This window comes from Scyliorhinus torazame, chromosome 12 (genome assembly GCF_047496885.1).
Source record: "Scyliorhinus torazame isolate Kashiwa2021f chromosome 12, sScyTor2.1, whole genome shotgun sequence".
Classification (NCBI taxonomy): Eukaryota; Metazoa; Chordata; class Chondrichthyes; order Carcharhiniformes; family Scyliorhinidae; genus Scyliorhinus; species Scyliorhinus torazame.
The window spans coordinates 58,775,530-58,787,817 of record NC_092718.1 but is presented as its reverse complement, the minus strand read 5'-3'; the positions used below and the strand labels follow the sequence as shown (position 1 = coordinate 58,787,817).

Genomic DNA, 12,288 nt, shown 5'->3' with positions numbered 1-12,288 from the left:
CTCTTCCTGAATGAATGTCCATGCCTCCTCCGCCGTCTCGAAGTAGTGGTGTTTGCCCTGGTGTGTGACCAACAATCTTGCCGGCTGCAGCATCCCAAATTTGACTTTCTTCCTATGGAGCACCGCCTTGGCCCGATTGAAGCTCGCCCTCCTTCTCGCCACCTCCGCATTCCAATCTTGATATACGCGTATCACCGCGTTCTCCCACTTGCTGCTCCGTGTCCTCTTAGCCCAACTCAGGACCATCTCCCTGTCCCTGTAGCGATGGAACCTCACCACTATTGCTCGTGATGTTTCCCCTGCCTTTGGTCTTCTCACGAGGACCCGGTACGCTCCCTCCACTTCCAGGGGGCCCGTTGGGGCCTCAGCTCCCATTAGAGTATGGAGCATCGTACTCACATACGCCCCAGCATCAGCCCCCTCTGTCCCTTCAGGGAGACCTAAAATCCTTAGATTCTTCCTCCTCGAGCTGTTCTCCAGGGCTTCCAGCCTTTCTATGCACCTCTTATGTAGTGCCTCGTGCGTCTCCGTTTTTACCACCAGGCCCTGTATCTCATCTTCGTTCTCGGCTGCCTTTGCCTTCACTCCACAGAGTTCCATCGCCTGGACCTTTTGTGTTTCCTTCAATCCCTCGATTGCCAGTAACATCGGCGCCAGCACCTCTTTCTTGAGCTCCTCCACACATCGTCGGAGGAACTCTTGCTGTTCCGGGCCCCATACCATCTGGGCTCCCTCAGCCGCCATCTTGCTTCTCCCTTCTCTTCCCTGCCGCTGCTCCAGAGGATCCTCCGCAATCCAGACACTGCTGTCACTCCTTTCCATCCACACCCGGGGGGACTTCTTCCTTTGTCACCTCACACTGGGTTTGGCCGTAAAAAAATTCCGTTGGGGCTCCCGATAAGAGCCCAAAAGTCCGTTGAAACGGGAGGTGCCGAAACGTGCGGCTTAGCTGGTCATCACCGCAACCGGAAGTCCAATTTCCTATATTTCAGTAGCACTTGCTGAGTCGACCATCCAGGCAGACAGAGTTGGATCATATTTTTTGCTTCAACCATTTTGTTGTTTACCCTTTGCCCAGATCTCTAAAACAGTCACCGTTAATATATCTTCAAACTGCTCTTTTGGGGCGTGATCCCAGTAACAAAGAGGAAATGTGGAAATCAGTTACCATGAAATCATTCATATGAACAAAGCTTACAAGAGTTTTGTTTGATACCGCTGGGAAGTAATTAACAGTGATCATGTATTTTACTCACTAAAGATACATTGCGAATGAATAACTCCATTTAGATATGTGATTTGTAATCAAATATTGTTATCCCTTTGATATCATTAATGGATAGTGTGTCACATAATCTACTGCTTGTGAAAGAGCTACTTACATTGATGATATAACTGGAGGTGAAAGTGGATATCTAACCCCACTTTTCCTTTATTTAATTGCAGAACATAAAAAGATTTATATTACGTTCATGTAGTTCGTGAAGCCAAGATGTTCCATGGAACACGGCTGACACTGACATGGGTCTCCAGTTTTCGGCCAGGGAGGCTAGTGATGTCTGCGTGTGGCCACTTTTCTTTCCACTGGTTGCAGACCCTGTCGGAGACACAAAAAGATGTTGATGAAAACTTGGACAACAAAGCAGCTGGACCAGCCCATAAATGGGTCGATGAACCACAGTGTGCATTAGGCATGATTGGCCATGCTAAATTGCCTCTTGATATCCAAAAGGATTGGTGGGGTTACTGGGTTATGGGGATAGGGGGGACGTGTGGGTTTAAGTAGGGTTCTCTTTCCAACGGACAGTGCAAACTCGATGGGCCGAATGGACTCCTTCTACACTGTAAATTCTATGATTCTAGGATTCTCAGTGCGGCGCCACATGTGGGGATGGTTGTCATCTCAATGATGGAACTGGGCAGTCTCTCTGATACCATGAGGGAGCAACATGATCACACAAACTGCTGAACCAATGTGCATGTAGCTGTGTAGAGTTTGAGGCCTATTACCTGGGACCTGTCTACCACTCACCTTCCTAAATCAGGTTATTGAAGTACTTAGGGCATGGCCCCACAACCAAACATCCTGAATCTGCACTTACTAGCAGCAAGACTGAGGCAGCTGTTTTTCCAGAGGTGGCCCGTAATTGGTCAGCATGGTAGCACAGTGGTTAGTACTGTTGCTTCACAGCGCCAGGGTCCCAGGTTCAATTCCCGCTTGGGTCTGTGCAGAGTCTGCCCGTTCTCCCTGTGTCTGCGTGGGTTTCCTCCGGGTGCTCCGGTTTCCTCCCGCAAGTCCCGAAAAACGTGCTGTTAGGTAATTTGGACATTCTGAATTCTCCCTCTGTGTGCCCGAACAGGCGCCGGAATGTGGCGACTAGGGGCTTTTCACAGTAACGTCATTGCATCGTTAATGTAAGCCTACTTGTGACAATAAGAAAGATTTTTTATGGACAATGGCCAGTGACCCGACATTGCTGTCCCAATCGGGAGAGCTGTCAGCTCTGGAGTCTCGGCAGGCCCACTCGGCTTCCGGAAGTTGCAGATGCTACTCCCTCAGCCAGCACCAAAATGCGGGCATTGTCTTTACCTGGGGCCCTGAACATGCACATTTCTACCCGCTTCCACTCAGCGGGCAATCAATTTGTCTCCTGGCCCTCTGCTAGGAAATGGTCCCTACGATATTGTCCCTGTTATTTTCCCGACCCTCCCTGAATCCATACCCACCACCTCAGAGGCTGGGAAGCAATCTGCTCCATAACTCCATAGGTTCCAGCAGAACTATGTACAACAGGCTGATGGCTCCAGGTATAAGAGAAATACAATCTGATGACTTCCTTAAACTGAGCTTTCACTCTGTAAGGAGTTATGTACAGCTAAAATTTGCATTTCTGGAGCACCTTATTGCACGACTGTGTTGTAATATAAGAAGGGGCAAGATGACTGTGGTTAGCACTGCTTCCTTCCAGTGCCAGGGACCCGGGTTCGATTCCGGCCTCGGGTGACCATGTGGAGTTTGCATGTTCTCCAAGTGTCTGCGTGGGTTTCCTCCAGGTGCTCTGGTTTCCTCCCACAGTCCAAAGATGTGCAGTTTAGGTGGGATGATGGGAGCTAGGTCAGGGAAACGGGCCTAGATAGGGTGCTCTTTCATAGTATCAGTGCAGATATGATGAGCCGAATGGTCTCCTTCTGCAATATAAGAATTCTCTGGATTCTAGCTGTGGCAGTCAATTCACTACTGACAAGTTGTTACTGACGGCATACATGATAATGACTGTCAATTCTGGCTTGGTGATACTTTATAAATATTACTTGATAAATATAAACCAAGACACGACAGGAACTCAGTGCTTCTTCTTCACGTCACTCTGATATTCAAAAAGGGAGGCAGAGAGAAAGAAGGGAATTATAGACCAGTAAGCCGAACATCGGTAGTGGGGAAAATGCTTGAATCCATTATCAAGGACTTTATAGCGGAACATTTAGAAAGCACTGGCAGGATTGGTCAGAGTCAGCATGGATTTATGAAGGGAAAATCATGCTTGACAAATCTGTTGGAATTCTTTGAAGAGGTAACCAGTACAGTCGACAAGGTGTATTTGGACTTTCAGAAGGCGTTTGACAAAGTCCCGTATAAGAGATTATTGTGCAAAATTAAAGCGCATGGGATTGGGGGAAATATATTGAGGTGGATAGAAAACTGGCTGGCAGAGAGGAAACAAAGAGTAGGGATTAATGGGTCCTTTTCAAATTGGCAGGCAGTAACCAGTGGGGTACCACAGGGATCGGTGCTGGGACCCCAGCTATTCACAATATATATTAATGATTTGGATGAGGGAACAAAATGTAACATCTCAAAGTTTGCAGATGATATCAAATTAGGTGGGAGGGTGAATTGTGACGAGGATACAGGGATCCTACAGAAGATCTGGACAGGTTGGGCGAGTGGGCAAACCAATGGCAGATGCAGTATAATTTGGATAAGTGTGAGGTTATTCATTTTGGAAGCAAAAACAGGAAGGCAGATTTCTCCCTGAATGGTTGTAAATTGGGAGAGGGGGGTGTTCAGCGGGATCTGGGTGTCCTTGTGCACCATTCGCTGAAGGTAAGCATGCAGGTGCAGCAGGCGGTAAAGAAGGCTAATGGTATGTTGGCCTTCATTGCAAGAGGTTTCGAGTATAGAAGCAGGGTTGTGTTGCTGCAATTGTACAGTGCCTTGGTGAGGCCACACATGGGAGTATTCTGTGCAGTTTTGGTCTCCTTCTCTGAGGAAGGATGTTCTTGCTCTTGAGGGAGTGCAGCGAAGGTTTACCAGACTGATTCCAGGGATGGCGGGACTGTCATCTGAGGAGAGATTGACTAGATTGGGATTGTTCACGCTGGAGTTCATAGGGGTCTCATAGAGACTTATCAAATTCTAACAGGACTACACAGGGTAGATGCAGGGAAGATGATCCCAATGATAGGTGTGTCCAGAACCAGGGGTCACAGCCTGAGGATTCAGGGTAAACCATTTCGGACAGAGATAAGGAGACACTTCTTCACACAAAGAGTGGTGAGCCTGTGGAATTCATTACCACAGGAAGTAGTTGATGCTAAAACTTTGAATGTATTCAAGAGGCGGCTGGATATAGCACTTGGGGAGAATGGGATCAAAGGCTATGGGGAGAAAGCAGGATGAGGCTATTGAGTTGGATGATCAGCCATGATCGTGATGAATGGCGGAGAAGGCTCGAAGGGCCAAAAGGCCTCTTCCTGCTGCGATCTTCTATGTATCTATGTAAATAGTGTCATTGGATCATTTATATTGACCTAAACGTGTTGAAAGGATCTCAGTTTAATGCCTCAACAGAAAGATAGCACATCTTTTTTATTCCTCAATACTGTACTGCACAGTCAGCCGAGGTGGTGTTCTCCAGTCACCAGAGAGCTTTAAAGCCACAGCTTCATCTCGGAAGTGTGGCCTCTACTGAGCGCCATGTTTGGTGTTCTACATGAAAGCAACCTATTATTTTAAAGTCTCAGTTCGAAAAAAAAAATCGATAGATGTGAATCTTTCTGGATTCACTGTGATTGCCCCCAGGATACAGTACAGTTAGCATGAATTATATCACTGTCCCTGATGGTGTACTGGGGGAGAATAAGAATCATAATTTTTATTCCTGACAAAAGTAGGCTTACATTAACACTGCAATGAAGTAAATGTGAAAATCCACTAGTCGCCACACTCAGGCGCCTGTTCGAGGACACTGAGGGAAAATTCAGAATGTCCAATTCACCTCACAGTACGTCTTTCGGGTCTTGTACAAAGAACAAAGAAATGTACAGCACAGGAACAGGCCCTTCGGCCCTCCAAGCCCGTGCCGACCATGCTGCCCGACTAAACTATAATCTTCTACACTTCCTGGGTCCGTATCCCTCTATTCCCATCCTATTCATGTATTTGTCAAGATGCCCCTTAAATGTCACTATCGTCCCTGCTTCCACCACCTCCTCCGGTAGCAAGTTCCAGGCACCCACTACCCTCTGTGTAATACACTTGCCTCGTACATCTACTCTAATGATACTCGGGGGCATCATTACTATGCCCCCTAGTATTTGACCCCTCTACCCTTGGGAAAAGCCTCTGACTATCCACTCTGTCTATGCCCCTCATAGTTTTGTAGACCTCGATCAGGTCGCCCCTCAACCTCCGTCGTTCCAGTGAGAACAAACCAAGCTTATTCAACTGCTCCTCATAGCTAATGCCCTCCATACCAGGCAACATTCTGGTCAATCTCTTCTGCACCCTCTCTAAAGCCTCCACATCCTTCTGGTAGTGTGGCGACCAGAATTGAACACTATACTCCAAGTGTGGCCTAACTAAGGTTCTATACAGCTGCAACAGGACTTGTCAATTCTTATACTCAATGCCCCGGCCAATGAAGGCAAGCATGCTGTATGCCTTCTTGACTACCTTCTCCACCTGTGTTGCCCCTTTCAGTGACCTGTGGACCTGTACACCTAGATCTCTCTGACTTTCAATACTCTTAAGGGTTCTACCATTCACTGTATATTCCCTACCTGCATTAGACCTTCCAAAATGCATTATCTCACATTTGTCCGGATTAAACTCCATCTGCCATCTCTCCGCCCAAGTCTCCAAACAATCTAAATACTGCTGTATCCTCTGACAGTCCTCATCACGATCCGCAATTCCACTAACCTTTGTGTCGTCTGCAAACTTACTAATCAGACCAGTTACATTTTCCTCCAAATCATTTATATATACTACAAACAGCAAAGGTCCCAGCACTGATCCCTGCGGAACACCACTAGTTACAGCCCTCCAATCAGAAAAGCACCCTCCCATTGCTACTCTCTGCCTTCTATGACCTAGCCAGTTCTGAATCCATCTTGCCAGCTCACCTCTGTACCCGTGTGACTTCACCTTTTGAACCAGTCTGCCATGAGGGACCTTGTCAAAGGCCTTACTGAAGTCCATATAGACAACATCCACTGCCGTACCTGCATCAATCATCTTTGTGACCGCCTCGAAAAACTCTATCAAGTTAGTGAGACACGACCACCCCTTCACAAAACCATGCTGCCTCTCACTAATCCGTCCATTTGCTTCCAAATGGGAGTAGATCCTGACTCGAAGAATTCTCTCCAGTAATTTCCCTAGCACTGACGTAAGACTCACCGGCCTGTAGTTCCCTGGATTATCCTTGCTATCCTTCTTAAACAGAGGAACAACATTGGCTATTCTCTGGGTTAATCAGCCCAGTGGCACACACTGGGTCATCAGCCCATGATCCACGCTGGTTTAATCAGGCCAGCAGCATACACTGGGTTAATCAGCTAAGAGGCACACATTGGGTTATTCAGCCCAACGGCACATACTGGGTAAATCAGCGTTGCAATCCACAAGAGGTTAATCATGTCAGAAATAAATACTAGGTTAATCAGCCCAGCAGTACACACTGGGTTAATCAGCCCAGACACGCACCCAGTGATAATCATCCCAGCAGCACACACTCGGTTAATCAGCTCAGTGCGCACCCAGGGTTAATCAGTCCCGCGACCACACAGATTAATCAGCCCAACAATGCACACTGGGATAATCAGACCAGTGGCACACACAAGATTAATCAGTCCAGTGACTCACACTGGGTTAATCAGCTCACTGACTCACATTGGCATAATTAGCCCAGCAGCACACACTGGGTTAATCGGACCAGCTGCTCATACTGGGTTAATCAGCACAATGATTCACACTGGGTAAATCAGCCTAGCAATCCACACTGGGTTAACCAAGCCAGCAGCACACACTGGGTTAATCAGCCCAGTGGCACACAAGGGGTTAATCAGCCCAGTGATCCACACTGGGTTAATCAGCCCAGGATGTATACTGGGTTAAGCAGACTAGCAGCACTGCCTGGGTTAAGCAGCCCAGAGGCACACAGAGGGTTAATCAGCCCAGTGACTAACACTGGGTTAATCAGCCTAGCGGCATGCACTGGGTTAACCAGCCCAGCGGTCGACACAGGGTTAATCAGGCCAGCAGCATACACTGGGTTAATCTGTCCAGTGACTCACACTGGTTTACTCAGCCCAGTGACTCGCACTGGTTTACTCAGCCCAGTGACTCACACTGGTTTACTCAGCCCAGTGACTCACACTGGTTTACTCAGCCCAGTGACTCACACTGGTTTCCTCAGCCTAGTGATTCACACTGGTTTACTCAGCTCAGCAGCATGCACTGGGTTAATCAGCAGAGTAATATACACTGGGTTAATCAACCTAGCAACATAAAGTGGGTTACCCACCTGCACACATTGGGTCAAAGAGCACAGCGGCACGCACTGGGTTAATCGACCCAGCAATCCACACTGGGTTAATTAGCACAGAGATCCATACTGGGTTAATCAGCCCAGTGGCACACAGTGGGTTAAACAGCCCAGCGATCCACACATGGTTAATCAACTCAACAAGGCACACTGGGCTAATCAGCCCAGCGGCACATACTAGATTAATCGGTACAGTGATGCACATTGGGTCAATCATGCAAGCAGCATACACTGGGTTAAGCAGCCTGGCGGCACACACTGGGTGAATCAGCCCAGCGACACAATCTGGGCCAATCAGTCCAGCTGCACACACACGGTTAATTAGTCCACCAGTACACAGAGGGTTAATCAGCCCAATGCACAGGGCTGGTTTAGCTCAGTGGGCTATGCAGCTGGTTTGTAATGTAGAACAAGGCCAGCAGTGCAAATTCAATTCCCGTACCAGCTTACCCGAACAGGCGCCGGAATGTGGCGACTAGAGGCTTTTCACAGTAATTTCATACTTGTGACAATAAAAATATTATTATTATTACTGGGTTAATCAGCCCAGCGGCGCACACTGGGTTAATCAGCCCAGCGACGCACACTGGGTTAATCAGCCCAGACGCGCACACTGGGTGAATCAGCCCAGCTGCGCACACTGGGTTATTCAGCCCAGCGGCACACACTGGGTTAATCAGCCCAGCGGCGCACACTGGGTTAATCAGCCCAGCTGCGCACACTGGGTTAATCAGTGCAGCAGCACACACTGGGTTAATCAGCCCAGCAGCGCACACTGGGTTAATCAGTCCAGCTGCGCACACTGGGTTAATCAGCCCAGCGGCGCACACTGGGTTAATCAGCCCAGCGGTGCACACTGGGTTAATCAGCCCAGCTGCGCACACTGGGTTAATCAGCCCAGCGGCGCACACTGGGTTAATCAGCCCAGCGGCGCACACTGGGGTTAATCAACCCAGCTGCGCACACTGGGTTAATCAGCCCAGCAGCGCACACTGGGTTAACCAGCCCAGCGGCGCACACTGGGTTAATCAGCCCAGCGGCGCACACTGGGTTAATCAGCCCAGCAGCACACACTGGGTTAATCAGCTAAGCAGCACACACTGGGTTAATCAGCCCAGCGGCGCACACTGGGTTAAGCAGTACCATTCCTCATACGACAAGTTCGTCATTTCAGGGATCATCCTTGTGACTCTCTTCTGGACCCTTTCCAAGGCCAGCACATCCTTCCTTAGATATGGGACCCAAAACTGCTCACAATACTCCAAACGGGGTCTGACCAGAGCCTTATACATCCTCAGAAGAACATCCCTGTAATGTGTTGGGTGCTCTGGATCCGTGGAACACAGGCAGGCCGCCAACACTTAAAATAGTACAACACTATTTTATTAAGTTAGAAACTGTTGAACATACTTTCACTGTGGGTTAACACGATATGAGATTAAACTAAAGACCGATGCCTGTCCTAACCAGTCTATGCACTCAACACATGGTGAAGAACTGTGCTGTAAGCTGTAAGCTCTGTCCTACTGAGAGGCTGCATCCCGAATGAGCAGGAACTCTGATGCCCTCTGTCTATATAGTGAGTGTGCTCTAACTGGTGATTGGCTGTGGTGTTGTGTGTGTTGATTGGTCTTGCTGTGTGTCCATCAGTATGTGTGTCTGCACCATGATATACTGGTGTATATTACGACATCCCCCCTTTTATAAAAAAATGTATGTGTGTGGCAATAAATAATGCATGGTGAGAATGTTTCTAACTACGTTTGGATTTCGGCGGCAGCGGTGCGCAGGGGCCTTCTTGGAGGTGAGTAGTGAATTTAAAACCACTTACCTTTACAGGAGCAGCCCTTTGGATTTCGGCGGCAGCGGTGCGCAGGGGCCTTCTGGGAGGTGAGTAGTTAGTTTAAAAAGCCTTGCCTGGTCCCGTGTCTGTTCTTCTTTTCAGTTTTATTTGTTTTTATATAAGGCGGGAACCGGAAGTTCTACCTCTGGCAAGTGCCCCCCCCCCCCCCCCCCCCCCCCCCAACCAATAAATTCTGGTGGAGAGGAAACCCGAGACACTACACGTGTAGTGTCTCCCACCCGCCCTCCTCCTCTAACCTAATAATAAGACCCATTGGTGTAAGGTAAGTGCCATATTATATTATTATATTATTAGCATTGTGCAGGTCAAGGATCGGTGGTGGAGGAGCAGTCTCTGTCAGCGAGAGAACCTGAGAACATCTCAGACACTCAGAAGGCAAGTAAGTGATTTTTACTTTTATACCTTTTTTCAAATTGTGTGTGTCGGGGGGAAACTGAAGCGACATCACAGAAAAGCTGTGACCTGAGTGGCTGGTTGGGATTCTAACCTAAATTTTTAAAAAAATTTGAGTATTTGGGAACTAATTAAACATAATAACTTAATTATAATTTAGAGGATATCTAAGCCAGAGATCGGAGAGTATTATAGTTAGCTATCGCATTTCTATTAGAAATCTAGTGCTAGGAAACAGATAGTTGACAGTAACTTTGCAATTTAAAAAAAAAAGTATTTTTAAAAAAAAGACAAATTTTAATTTTAATTAATTGACGCAATGTCAGTTAGAGGGGTGCTGTGCTCTGACTGTGAGATGTGGCAGGTCCGGGAGGCTTCCAGCGTCCCGGATGGCTACATCTGCAGAAAGTGCACCCAACTGCAGCTCCTCACAGACCGCATGGTTCGGTTGGAGCAGCAATTGGATGCACTTAGGAGCATGCAGGTGGCGGAAAGCGTCATAGATCGCAGTTATGTAAATGTGGTCACACCCAAGGTGCAGGCAGAGAAATGGGTGACCACCAGAAAGGGCAGGCAGTCAGTGCAGGAATCCCCTGTGGTTGTCCCCCTCTCGAACAGATATACCCCTTTGGATACTGTCGGGGGGGATAGCCTATCAGGGGAAAACAGCAGCAGCCAGAGCAGTGGCACCACGGCTGCCTCTGATGTTCAGAAGGGAGGGTCAAAGCGCAGAAGAGTAATAGTAATAGGGGACTCTATAGTCAGGGGCACAGATAGGCGCTTCTGTGGACGTGAAAGAGACTCCAGGATGGTATGTTGCCTCCCTGGTGCCAGGGTCCAGGATGTCTCCGAACGGGTAGAGGGAATCCTGAAGGGGGAGGGCAAACAGGCAGAGGTCGTTGTACATATTGGTACTAACGACATAGGCAGGAAGGGGCATGAGGTCCTGCAGCAGGAGTTCAGGGAGCTAGGCAGAAAGTTAAAAGACAGGACCTCGAGGGTTGTAATCTCGGGATTACTCCCTGTGCCACGTGCCAGTGAGGCTAGAAATAGGAAGATAGAGCAGACAAACATGTGGCTAAACAGCTGGTGTAGGAGGGAGGGTTTCTGTTTTCTGGACCACTGGGAGCTCTTCCGGGGCAGGTGTGACCTGTATAAGATGGACGGGTTGCATCTAAACCGGAGAGGCATAAATATCCTGGCCGCGAGGTTTGCTAGTGTCACACGGGAGGGTTTAAACTAGTATGGCAGGGGGGTGGGTACGGGAGCAATAGGTCAGAAGGTGAGAGCATTGAGGGAGAACTAGGGAATAGGGACAGTGTGGCTCTGAGGCAGAGCAGACGGGGAAAAGTTGCTGAACACAGCGGGTCTGGTGGCCTGAAGTGCATATGTTTTAATGCAAGGAGCATTACGGGTAAGGCAGATGAACTTAGAGCTTGGATTACTACTTGGAACTATGATGTTATTGCCATTACAGAGACCTTGTTGAGGGAAGGGCAGGATTGGCAGCTAAACGTTCCAGGATTTAGATGTTTCAGGCGGGATAGAGGGGGATGTAAAAGGGGAGGCGGAGTTGCGCTACTTGTTCGGGAGAATATCACAGCTATACTGCGAGAGGACACCTCAGAGGGCAGTGAGGCTATATGGGTAGAGATCAGGAATAAGAAGGGTGCAGTCACAATGTTGGGGGTATACTACAGGCCTCCTAACAGCCAGCGGGAGATAGAGGAGCAGATAGGTAGACAGATTTTGGAAAAGAGTAAAAACAACAGGGTTGTGGTGATGGGAGACTTCAACTTCCCCAATATTGACTGGGACTCACTTAGTGCCAGGGGCTTAGACGGGGCGGAGTTTGTAAGGAGCATCCAGGAGGGCTTCTTAAAACAATATGTAAACAGTCCAACTAGGGAAGGGGCAGTACTGGACCTGGTATTGGGGAATGAGCCCGGCCAGGTGGTAGATGTTTCAGTAGGGGAGCATTTCGGTAACAGTGACCACAATTCAGTAAGTTTTAAAGTACTGGTGGGCAAGGATAAGAGTGGTCCGAGGATGAATGTGCTAAATTGGGGGAAGGCTAATTATGACAATATTAGGCGGGAACTGAAGAACATAGATTGGGGGCGGATGTTTGAGGGCAAATCAACATCTGACATGTGGGAGGCTTTCAAGTGTCAGTTGAAAGGAATACAGGACAGGCAT

General features: G+C 48.4%; 1 long non-coding RNA gene across 1 annotated transcript in view; it reads right to left on the bottom strand.

The window, feature by feature from the left end:
• LOC140386419 (uncharacterized) overlaps window positions 1–12,288 on the bottom strand; it is a 237,890-nt gene that overhangs the window by 78,434 nt on the left and 147,168 nt on the right. The window contains exon 3 of the long non-coding RNA XR_011933611.1: window positions 1,469–1,597. This is a non-coding gene — a long non-coding RNA (uncharacterized lncRNA). The remainder of the gene's footprint in view (window positions 1–1,468; window positions 1,598–12,288) is intronic.